Here is a 12214-nt window from a genome sequence, read left to right as displayed (position 1 = left end):
ACTCTGAGACATGTCAGGATTGCACTTTGACTCCTGGAAACACCTAAGAAAATGTATGGGCACAAATAGGGCTTGGCTGCCTTCACCCCAGGAGTCTTTGGTGAGGCAGTGCACCTTTAGTGGCAGCTGAGCAGCCAGTTTATGTTGGGGAAGAGTCAGGGATGCTCTAATGTGAGGGACAGGGGCTTGAGAACAGTTCTGGTAGAGAAGTTAGTCTGTTAAATCAGTGACTGTGCAAGTGACTCAGCGTGGAAGACAACACTTCTCACTTTAGTGTTTGCTTTTTTCTAACTCTTGGCTATCAATACAGACAAATTACCTCTTGTCCATGGAAGCTGGTGTGCCTTGGCACTACTCCTTTGCCTCATGCAGCATTTCACAGCACACCAAGCCTAACTTTGAGGAAGGGCTGAAGATAGAAAAGCAGCCAAGCTGTGCAACACTTCTCTCAAGCTTGAGTTCTACAGAGAGCAGCTTCTGGCTATGGTGTGCTGTGTGGCAAACTCAGGTCTTGTGTTCTGTGGTGTGAGGACAGAGCAGAGAGCACACTCAGGCCTTGGGACTAGGAACTGCATGTGAGATTGAGGTGTCTGTAACTCTCACACCCTTCCCTGATGTTCTGGAGCCTCTGACCCTCTGACAGTGCATTCCTCTTCTTGGAGCTTTTTTCTTAACCTATGCTTAACCTACTGTCCAGCAGATTCATTGCAGAAAGAAGGTCAGGCTGCTTAGGAAGCTTTTCCTTCAAAATCTTCTGGGTTGTTTTTGTTTTGTTTTGTTTTGTTGCCATTCTTTTATAACTTTGCAGCATGCTGAGCTGTCAGCAAATTCTGTAGAATTTCATCTCCCTTGACTTTAGGCCTTGCTACTGAAATAAAGATGCAGTACAGTGTTTAGCAGAGTGGCAACAGATTTCTAGATTTCTTGGACTGCTTTAATATAAAGAATATTTCACAGTTGAAAAAGTTGTTCTCAGGCACACTTTGCCTTTGTCACTTTATCTTCCCTGTTTCCTGAGATCTCTGAGATCGTCACAGGGCTGCTTAGGTCTTCGATGCTCCACAGACTATATTTTGAGAGCCTAGGGTGTAAGATGGAAGCACTCATCTGTAGAAAGGCTTTCATGAAGAAATGCTATTCACTGGCTTGAAAATTATAGCAAACAGTACTTAGTGATACAGGAATCAAAGCCCTCCCTTCTTGGATCAGTTTCAGTAGAAATGGGAACCTTTATGCTGCCTTCTCAGCTGCTTCTTAGTCCTCTGGTCTAATTTCTTATTCTTAGTGTTCCATAGCAGAACTGATTTCTTCAACTGAAAGATGTAAGTAAATTTTCCTCTACTGTCTTTCATAGTTTTCTTAAGAGTTATCCCTTCTGAACAGTCACATAATTCACAGGCTGACACTAAAGGCTGTTTATGGTAAGATCAGGATTACTTTTCATGATCAGTTCAGTTCTGCAGGGCTGTTCTGTAAGCACAAGTCAAACAGGGATCTGAATATCTGGAAACTGTTGTGTTAACAGTCAAATACTGGTTCAGACTTGTATGTTGTACTCTGACCCTGTCAGCAAACAGGATGGAAATTGATGTATTAGGTTGAAGAATGGATCACCTACCATGAGGTGGTGTTCCTGTCAGTGGGACCATCCAGTGATATGTCAAGGGACATGGGCAGAGCCACATTTGAGAACTGTCTCTGAGTGGGACACTTGCCAGCACAGAACCCTGCTAGGTGACACACACCTACCTGTGCTGTGACCTGTTCCTAATGCAGCTGGTCACTGCATCTCAGTTCAAGCTACTGAGTGACATCCTGAAGGTTACGCCTATCATTTATAGTGAGGAAGATGGAAGGATTTTAGTAGGGCAACCCAGCTGGAGTCAAATGTGAGCCTTCATGAGTCTCTTCTGAGCATTTACTGGGTTGATTACAAAATCCTGCCTACAAAACTGAGAAATAAGCAGCAAAGAAACTCAACTGCTGAAGAACCAAGAGTTTAATGCAGATAATTCAGGCACCAGCCTGACATTCTCGCTCTCGGGCCATCTTTGCTGCTTGTTTTTCATTCCCTTAATGGCCTAAACTCTTCTGTTCCCCTCCCTTTTTTTCCTTCCCACATAGATATTTCAACATATGTATACGTCTGTGTATGTGGAATATCAGCAAAGCTGATACTTTGCTCCCTGCAGAGTTCCTTGCAACCACTCTCTCATGTAACTAATCCATAGCAATGTATATTCCAACAAGGAAAATTAAAAGGTTGGGAACCACTGACCTAACTTCTTAGTAAGCAATACAGCTGGCAATCAGATGTAACCCGAGCTCCTCGTTATTGGAGCTGCCTGAGCTATTCATAGCAAAGTCAAATTGCTATGGGAATTGAGCTGGATTTATTTTGTTTGAATGCAAATTATCCCAGGTCAGACAGGCTCAGATCTTCTGCCCCCTCAAATTCATTTGCATCAGCTCTGCCAGGCTGAAGCTTTTATCTGGAGGATCTTTGCTGGAGAGAAGTGGGTATGGCTATTGAAGCATTTGCTTTGGGGATTTGATGCAGTCAGTGTAAGTCCTGAAGCCAAGACCTCTGAACAGACTGAAGGGTCTACCATAAGCTAGCCCTATATGGTGTCCAAGTGCATTGGGCAAGTGTCTCTCTAATGGGTACAACTTCAGCAGTGTATCTTGTAAGGGAAAAGGAGTCTCTCAGGCTGGTCTGCCTCTCACTCATATGAAATGTTCTTCAGAAAGGTCCAGCTGCCAAAAGCCCATCAGCACAGAGAAATAGACATTTTCACTAAGAAATCCCAGGTTTAATTCTAGTACTGGTGTTCATAAAGGCTAAAAAGAATGCTTAAAACTCAGTTGAAAATTGTTCAAAGCAGAAAGAAAATAAAACACCAAAGGCCTTTGACATTATCTTTAACAATCTCATAATTCATGGCCTTGTTTCCTGAAAGACCTGATTCATGACCTTTAATGTTTGGAGTTGCTTGTCTGATAGGGAGGAATGTTCCTGATCAAAAACACTCAGGCAAGCATCTGTTAATGCCAAGTACCTATGGAAAAGAATTTCCAAGTACTGATTTTAGTTATCTATCATCAATTTTTTTCCCCTAATCTTATTGGTTTTGCCTTTATCACAACTACAGAAGATTCATTAAGAAGGCATGCACTTTCCCTAGAATATTAGTGCATCTGAATTCCATCCACAAAAAAATGATTAGCTGTACACAAAGGAGGAGGGGAAAAGTGCCAGAACATTTTCATTGCACCTAATCCTTCAACATGAATAATTTGTAGCAAACCAACTTGAGGGTGAAATTCTGCCCTGCCCAAAGGTCTGTTAAAGATCCAGGCATCCTGAAGTCACATTTCAGAGATCTAAGAGAAGCATAAATGGTGCTTTTATTTTTGTGCTGTTACATAGAGTGAGGCCTTGAGCAACCAAGTCTAGTTGAGAGGCATCTCTGCTCATGGCAGGGAGGTTGGAGTAGATGATCTCTAAGGTCCTTTCCAACCTAAGCCACTCTATGAGAGAGGGCTGCATTTTCTTTGGGAAACTTCAAAGTTTCCCAAAGGCATTTCTCTGCTCACACTTCAAGGGTTCTCTTAGGCTGTGAGCTCAGTTACATAGGATGCTAGATTAGGAAACCAAAAAGGTTACTTCTTCAAGTCAGTTGTTGTGTTGCTCTTGAAGTGCCATCAGTACCTAATCAAGTGTAAGACAACAGACAATGAATAGTGGGCAGCCTCTTCTTAGGAAAAGTGAAGCAGAAATGCATTCAAACAATCCTGCTGTTTCCTGTTCATAGTGTGAAGGAGTTCAGAGCTGTCATAACTAATAAAGTATCTGGATTTTTATCTAGGAGTTACTGGGGTTTGCTCTAACAGGCCCTACCCAAGTGCTTGTACAGCTACCAGGCCTATGTTCCAGCTGTTGGTTTTAGCCAATTGCTTTGCAGAGCCATTATAGCCAGCCAAAGAACCCTACTGATGGGATATGAATGAAGTGATCTTGCATGCAAGTTGGTAAACCTCTGTCACTTTACACTAGGTATTATTCGTGTCTAGTTAGTGTTCTAATGCTGTAGTTTACATTAGTATTTTACTCCTGTTCATTTACCATGCCTACTTCTACAGTTAAAAAACCCCAAAGCAGGAGAAATAAAGGAGCTCACATACTGACAAGTGAGTATATAATCTGTGGCAAAGCAATCAAATTTGTGTTAGTTGCAGAATATCTCATTACCCTGCAATAAATACCAATTTAACACATTTAAGTACCAGTGACTGCTTCAATTACCTCAAGTGGAGGAACAAACACGAATACTTCCGTATTTGCCATATGCTGACAGAGGGTTACATAAAGATGTTTTAAACAAGTTCAGTCAACTGCAGAAGCACAAAAGCACCATTCAGAGATAACACTGCCTTTGTTCATACAGGAATAATTCAAAACATGCAGTTTTGTTACCTTGTAAAAACTGCTGGATGTTCTGCATGGCACTGCTTTTGGGCAACCAAATGGAGTTGTCTTTCAGGACTAACTCAGACTGGCAATTTAAACATCATACTCTCCTCCTGTCAGGTCCTTGGATAATAGAGTGCTGTACTCTTAAGAACTCTTTAACAGTCTACATTTTCAAGAAATCTCTGTCATGTTAAAAGACAGAGTAAATTGAATTATTTTTCAGAGTCACTTAGAATCTAAAGATTGCTGTACAATTCTCAAGTCAGAATAGGCAAACAGTGATTCTGCTATTTCTTCCATGACACAAGTGTGTGTTTTAGTTTGCTGTGGTATAGAGCCAACTACTCAAGTCTGGTGAATATCAGTAAAGGTCTGCTGAGGTTATTCTCATCAGCCAAGGACCCAGTCCAAGAAACCATTATGTTTTTGTGTTTTTCTGACTCTGAGTAGTTGTCAGTAACTGCCCATGTACAGACTCGATACTTTTCTGAAGCATGGATGAATTTGCTTGGCCAACATAAAAGCTAGGGAAAAGTGTAGTTTGCTGCAATTCTCTTGATGTGTTCACATGCCTTTGTGCTGCCTGGTTTGGGATAGGATCAAAAATGAACATACTCTGGGTTTTACTCGTGGGATTTCTGACTTCAGTAATACATGTGTATTATTGGAAACCTTCTGAGAGTCCATTCTCACTGATTTCCCAGAACATCTTCTTTCCCAAGTTGGTATAAATGCACTTTGGAAATGATTGCAGACAGTGTTCAGCTCAATGGGAGCTCCTGGGTGCTTAACACTCTTTAAAAACCACTCACTTTTTTAACAGCCTGTGTGTGGATTTAGAGTCTAGGCTTTTCATCTTTTGTTGGAGAACCATGGATGGTGTCCCCATCACTGTGCCTCAGAAGCTTGTTCTAATCTACCCAGTGCTGCAGTACCATGAGTGCATCTGTGTCAAGTGCCCTTCTGAGGGGACAGACACCATATGAAGGCAAAACGTGCCTCAGCTCAGTTAGCTGCTGCTGTCCTCTTTGCTGCTACCACCCAGAAAAGGGGCTGTAGGTCAAAGCAGAAGGAGAGTGGATTTCTTTAATTACATGATTTACTGCCATTGGTTTGGCTGTTTGCTCATGATGCTTCCCAAGGGTAAAGATATCTTTCACCTCAGCAATGCTCTCTGCGATGCAGCTTCTTCTTTCTGCTTTGCCAGATAGCTGCCTTGTCATTTTTTTTCTACCTATTTTCACATCTTAATTTGCTCATTTTGATTATATTTTCCAGAGCACTGACATTTTGACCCTAACCTGAGAGGTGCTCAATAACCCATCTCTCAAAAAGTCAGTTAGAGATATCGAGTGTCTGTAATTCCAGGTCAAGCTGTACTATACTGCTGGCTGTAATTCTTGGAAGTAGTTTTGCTTGTGACTGTAGTAAGATTATAGTCTCACATATTTTTCAGACTACCAACTTAACCCATCCCAAGAGGTGAGTCTACTTCATTACACATTCTCTAAAGAGACAATAATTTATTTGGACTGCTTACACGATGCAGGATTGCTATGGACAGCCTTGTCCTAGTATTCATTGAAAAGCCTTACTTTGGAAGAAAGGGAACCTGTAAGATTGATGTTGGCAGACTGAACAGGACTTTATTCTTCCTGGGATTGTTTGGCATGTATGAGAAAAGTGTATCTTTTCCTCATTTTCAAAGCTTGACTTCAACCTCTTTCTAAACAGCTGGCACTTCTCTTGCTGTCTTGACAGGATTTTGTATCAGGCTGCTGGTGTATGCACAGGGGACTGCCATCTCCACATGGGTTTCTCTGAGTATGCATTTGAAACAGATCTGCTGTTCTCCAAGCTGCTGGCCATGGACTAGCTGCTACAAAATACCATGTAGACACAAATGTTATGCAGTGCTTGAGCTAATAACATAGTCTCTCAGCTAAGTCACCTCTAGTTTGAGATGGCATGTTTTGGAGCATGTGCAAAATGAATGGGGGGCTGATGACAAGCAGGAAGATGATTTCTGTACTCTGTGAAGGGATTGCCTTTATTCTCCTATAAAACCTGAGGGAAGGACCTCATCTTATCAATCTGTGGTGGAATCTGAGCAGAGGTGCAGGAGTTATGGGGAGGCATCTTCCTTCTAGCATGTGGTGCAGTGTGTTGGTATTTGAAAACTGACATATGCTCAGTCCTGAAGTCTGGGCCCAAAAACAACTTTGAGCTGTTGCAAGGTAGCTCTAAGTTGTGTGAATATCTTTATGTTCTCTGGGTCTCCATCACACCTTCTTTCTGCTTCTAAAATGCTCATTATTCCAATATGGGAAACAGTCTGATGGACAGTCCACAAAGCTAGGGGAGTCTGCTGCAGCAAGAGAATTCTTTGGTGGCAGAGATCAGTCTTTTGTATTACCTTTCCGGTACCAAAGTGCCAGAGACTTAGCAGAGCATTGGGGTAGAAAATAAGAGTTTGATTAAAAGGAACTGCAGCTAAGATAATTTCATGAATTTCCTCTACGAAATCAGTGAGAAAAGACTCCAGTATGCTGTGACATGAGATGGTCCCAGCAACACTGGGGTGTGAATACTGCCATCTTTGACCACAGATAATTTGAAGTAACTACCAACTGTAGTCCTTAGGTTCTTCTTATTCTTTATTTGTTGAGAAAATTCTTAATTTACACTTCCAATAGAACTAGGAACTGTACTTATGTTTCTGTATGTTACGTGCTGTAACTCTTGTTAAGATGTGTTTGAATCAATGAGTTGTGTTTCTTAGGAGCTGGACAGAAGCCTTGGATCAATATCCACTAAAGTCTGGAAAGCTTTATGCCAATTTCAGCTGGCCTTTTGTCAAGTCTTTTGAAACTTTGCATGACTATTTGGAACTATTTTAATGGGTGTGAAACACCATTTAACTCTTCCTTCTGGGAGTTTTTTCATCTTGAGTGCATGTACACCCACCTAACGGACTATTCATTTCTTTGGACGCTGGTTTGGCTGCTCTCACTTTAAGACAGTGGAATTTTTTAACACCTATTTTTATGTGTATGCTTATAATGCTGAATAAAGTGTTCTGGATATAAGTAGTATTCCTTGGACAGTACATGCAAACCTTTTAGAACTTTATTTTGCTGACATTTTCCTGTCTTTGTACAAACTGTAACCTCACATCAGTCGGCATTAAGTAACACGTAGTGGAGACACTACTGTTCCTTTATTCATATATTTTTAGTCCCCAGTTTCATTTTCTTACTTCTTACCTCATTATTTGCATTTAGTTGATGAACCTCCTGCAACTTTAATGTGCATATGGCCAAGCTGTTGTCTTTAATTTGATTAGCATATTAAAAAATGCCTTATATACAGAGAATCCACAGCCATGAGGCTCATTTAGTTTAGAGCAATGGTTTGTCTGTCTCTAACTTAGCCTGGCTAAATTATATAGGCAAGAAACAGAGAAGTCCTTCACTCATACTTCTGTGTTTTGTTTTGTATGGAGGGTATTTTTTGGAGATGCTGAAAATAGAAAATGAATTAGGTTTGCAGGCTGGTAAGCGGCAAAATGCTTCACTCAGAGCTTGGAAACAAACAGGAGTAGCATTTGTGCTGTTCCAGTAAGAGGCCAATGTGATCTGTCAGATAGGTTTGTATGTGACACTCAAAACCATTTCATGTGGGTCTAAAGTCAGTGGAAGATTTACTTGGTTTTGTGTGGCTAAGAGCAACTTTCAGTGGTTTAAAAACCTCTCCTTGTTTTTTAATTTATAATGTAAGTTCAATTGCAGAAATTCTTGAAGCAGATATTGTGCTATGATTTCACTTGTCCAAATTTCACTTTGAGACTCCTTCTCCTTTTCAGAATCACCATGAAAACACAACAAGTGCCTTACCCTGGTGATAACACCCTGATATTGAGGAATTTCACAAAGAGGGATTTGATCTGCAAATTCCTTCAGCCCAGAGCTAAGCAAACTTTTCATAACAAGTAGCAAGTGGGAGGATCATTGCCTTTGCATTTCTTCTCAACTTCTCTGCAAACAAACTGCAAGTTCCTCTAATTTATTAATTCAGAATTATTTGCTCACTACACAAATCAATGCATGTCTTTCCATTTACTTTCCAGTGGCAGGGAATATCCCTTACAGAAGGGGAGCAAATATGTGTTGTGAGAGAAGAACAAGAGAACAGCAAATTCCAACCAAGCAATCTCTTGGGTTTTCCTTCCCACCATGTTGTCACAATTAGTGCTATTATTAGTGATAGCCACAGTGGGAGAGAAAGGGAATAGACAGGAATCCCTGGTCTTTTTCATGCTGTGTTGTCTAGACTTAGTAAGAATGTTAAGATTTTGTCATCCTGCTTCCTCTCATAGTGTTATAATTGCAGAGAATCTGAAGTAAAAATGGAGTTTTGACCTATCTGCCCCCTCTCCTTGTTGGGTCCCAAACCCATCAAAGTTAATGGAAAGATATCCCTGAGTTCTGATTCAAGGAAAACCACATGCATGTTTAAAGCTGTGCTGGCAGTAGGAAACCTATTGCAGACATTTCCATGAGAATTTTTACAGTACTTCTTCATCTACTGAGGGTGTTCAGTCTGGATAAACATACTGCATCTGATTCACAACTGGAGAGATCTTTCAGATATTTGTAGGAATAAAATATCCCAGTGTGGTATCCTGTCTCTGTGCTCTGGCATTTCTCAGCTGGTCAGTTTTCCAGCCAGCACGGCCATAGCCATAGGCCACTTTGCTTTAGCTCAGGCTAAGAACCTGCAAGAGAAGTATCTGGCAGGTATTACCCAGTTGTCCCTTTGCAGCAGTCCAGAGGACTGCATCTCTGCCAGAAGCCAGGCCAACATTCTCAGCATTACTTTGGAATTACCAAAGAGATTATTTTAATAAGAATCTTTGAAACCATCCCAATATGTAGAAGACTGGAAAATGGTCTGTGATTGAATGAGTGTCCAGCTTGCTCTGTGGCACTTCCTCTTTCTTCTTGACAACTTCGTAAAACTACATGGTATCAAAAAGAAAGTATCTCTCACTCACACAACATTTTTCAACTTGGAGGATGTGTCTGATGGAAAACCCAAAGGAAAGAAGTCTTACTGGAGATTTAGGGTCATTTCTGCTGGGGGAGGGGAAAAAAAAGTGAATGCATTGTCAGCTCCAGCCTGTGTAAAGATGCAGCACTGTACATGCAGTGCAGGTTGCAGAAAATTCAGTTTGCCTTCCCCCCCTCTCCCCCCCCCCCAGAATTCTCAGTTGTCCCTTTTTAATGTTAAATATAGAAACTACATTTGGGCCTGAACCTTGGAGTACATCAGGGACAGTTTCTTACAGGAAAATGTAGAAAACCCTTTGTTCCATATGGTTTGAATCATTTGCAAAATGATTCCTACAGGAATAATTTCAGATGTGGAAATCTTTAAAATGGGGAAATAAAAACCAGATTCACTACATTTCTGGTTTTCAGATGAAAAAAAAAATCATTTAGCAGTCCCTGGTTATCAGTGCATTCTAGTAGATAAAGTCTGCCTCTCAGAACCACTCTTAAATTGTGTGATGACACACATCACAAGGATTAAAATACTAGTCTTCTTCCCTACAGGAAAGTACTTTGTCATGACCAAATGTGATCTGACATTTGAAATGTGCCAACTTATTGCAATGAGCAGGCAAGTTAAAGTATTGTCAATTATCTGAAGCTTGTCTCTTACTGACAGAGGCAATTTTAACCTTCATTTAGAATGTTAAGTAGATAGAGGCTGAAATACATAACTGTGAATTCATGTTTAAGAAAGGAGAGGGAGCAAAGTGTTAATCAGAGTATATTCTAAGCTTGTTTTCATCTTTTTGTTGTGTTTTTTTTTTTTTTCTCCAGGAAGCAGTTAGACCCTCCCAATTCATAGTATGAACTCTCTCCTATTGTCAAAACTAAGATCACAGTATCATTTCATGAGCACTGTTTTTAGGCTCCTATGATAGATGTTCATATTGGGGAGTACCTTTGATTTGGAAAGTCAAAAGTGAATGTCCTTAAAAAGGGCATAGTGTATGATTATAGATTGTTGAGGACTTGTCTGTCTCTGAGCTATCATTTCAGCTCAGTAGACTTAATGCTAAATGTTAGCTTAGTGAACAGTTAAAGCTGTGAAGATTTCATGTCTAACTTTCTATTATCATTTGCTTTTGGTTTTCTGTGGAGTTTTCCCCATGAGTAGAGTTCTGAAAGTGCAGAAAATTGCAGACTTCTTTAAGAAATGTAATCATAGAATCATGGAATCAACCAGGTTGGAAGAGACCTCCAAGATCATCCAGTCCAACCTAGCACCCAGCCCTAGCCAGTCAACCAGACCATGGCACCAAGTGCCTCAGCCAGTCTTTTCTTGAAGACCTCCAGGGACGGTGCCTCCACCACCTCCCTGGGCAGCCCATTCCAATGCCAATCACTCTCTCTGGCAAGAACTTCCTCCTAACATCCAGCTTATACTTCCCCCGGCACGGCTTGAGACTGTGTCCCCTTGTTCTGTTGCTGGTTGTCTGGGAGAAGAGACCAACCCCACCTGGCTACAGCCTCCCTTCAGGTAGTTGTAGACCTGCTTAAATGAGGCACTCGAGCTGCTCTCCTGAAGCTCCTGACATTCTGGTCCTAGGAGGTTAGGCTAAAGAAAAGCATCCCTTTTGAAAGGGAATAGGTGAGCCGTGTCTAATACGTGCATTGTCAGAGAATACTTTTTGAGGAAAGAGGTGGAATCACGATCTGGGAGGACTTCAGATGTTGGGTAAGATGCTTGTAATTGACATTTGTTTGTCTGCACATACTTTTCTGAAGCACAGGAGATATGTCATCCTCGTGGGATGTCAGTTTTGGCAAGAGGGTGTTGGCACATGGTAGAGCCTCCCTGATCCAGACCAAAAATCTGTATCTAGTAATACGTATATAATGTAATAGAATTACCTGATGAAACTTCTTCTTGCTTTCTGACTTGGTGAAAAAAGAGTGTTTATTACAACATGTTTTACAAAACCAAGAAATGAAGTAAAATCATAACTGATTAATGAGCTGCATGGAAATACTTCCTCAGTGCCACCCACATTTCCCTGGCCCTGATCCTGGAAACACTTCATCACATGTGCAGTTTTATGCACAGATACTATGTGAAAACTACAGTGTAGTTTTCCCATACTTACTTCTGCCTCTTAGAGATCCACGAAGGAAAACAATCAGATACTTGCTTTCCCTGATCAGCTTTCTCTTGGAGGAGGGCTTAAATTTTAAATTGCATTTATGATGATTAAATTGCAGGGAGTTGGTTACTGAATGATAGCATTAAACTACTCAGATACTTCCACTTTGTGCTGCTCTATTATAACGTCCTATTTAGAGTCACTTTACGTCCAGGATTCCCACCTGGTAGTACCTTCTTCTGTAAAAGACCTGAATCTTAATCTAATGTTTGTGTTTATTAATGTATTATGCATTTATTAGAATCTGTATTTTGCAGAAGCATCAAATGTCTTTTTATAGGACTCTATGTTCTGTGCACAAACACATAAACAGACCTCTGCTGTTAAAGAGTGGATTGCTATAACTTCATGGTACTGTGTTATGGTGCTGCCAGTCCCACAACATCCCTGGTTTGTGGCCTTCCAAATGTGAGACCTGGTCATCTCCAAAGGAGAACAGTGTGTGCTTCAATTGGGAAAGCTACAGAGATTCTCTCTTGAGT

The 12214-nt window shown here is 40.9% G+C and overlaps 1 protein-coding gene across 5 annotated transcripts in view; it reads left to right on the top strand.

Annotated features, from left to right (window-relative positions):
- ADAMTS18 (ADAM metallopeptidase with thrombospondin type 1 motif 18) overlaps nucleotides 1-12214 on the top strand; it is a 184877-nt gene that overhangs the window by 119241 nt on the left and 53422 nt on the right. The gene's annotated exons all lie outside the window — the stretch shown is intronic.

This window comes from Pogoniulus pusillus, chromosome 20 (assembly GCF_015220805.1).
Source record: "Pogoniulus pusillus isolate bPogPus1 chromosome 20, bPogPus1.pri, whole genome shotgun sequence".
NCBI lineage: Eukaryota > Metazoa > Chordata > Aves > Piciformes > Lybiidae > Pogoniulus > Pogoniulus pusillus.
This window is presented reverse-complemented; position numbering and strand designations above follow the sequence as displayed.